Source organism: Penaeus monodon, chromosome 27 (assembly GCF_015228065.2).
Source record: "Penaeus monodon isolate SGIC_2016 chromosome 27, NSTDA_Pmon_1, whole genome shotgun sequence".
NCBI lineage: Eukaryota > Metazoa > Arthropoda > Malacostraca > Decapoda > Penaeidae > Penaeus > Penaeus monodon.
In genome coordinates this window covers 24,896,697-24,897,193 of record NC_051412.1, presented here as the reverse complement: position 1 = coordinate 24,897,193, position 497 = coordinate 24,896,697, and positions in this window count along the sequence as shown.

Genomic DNA, 497 nt, shown 5'->3' with positions numbered 1-497 from the left:
TTGTATCAGTTGTAAAGACAAGAATAAATCATAAACGAAACAAAACATAGGAATTAATAAAGTTATATGTTACATATCATTTGAAAAAAAGGAATCTTCAGTAAAAAAAAAGTATATTTAATTTTTATCACAGTTGTGAAAGGTATTTATTACCGAGGTGTCGAAGAATAAACAACGGCAATAAAATGCAGACTACAACCACGCGTTTTATTGCCAGGAGAAATATTCAGGTCATATACCTTTCGAAAACAATCACCCTTTGTTCAGTGAAAGTGAGTACTTCATCTACAAAATTCATTGACTGGGGGAAAATAAATCAATCCTACTGAAAATGTGGTGGGAAAACATGCCTGCGCTCGCATAAATTATTCAGCTATTGGCCTTTTTTGTCTGCGGTGCATAAAAATCAAAACGGAAACGTGCGGCTCCAGAATCAATTACGATCAAAATTATGCCTTCCATATACAGAAACACACCCTTATATACGTGTACGTACA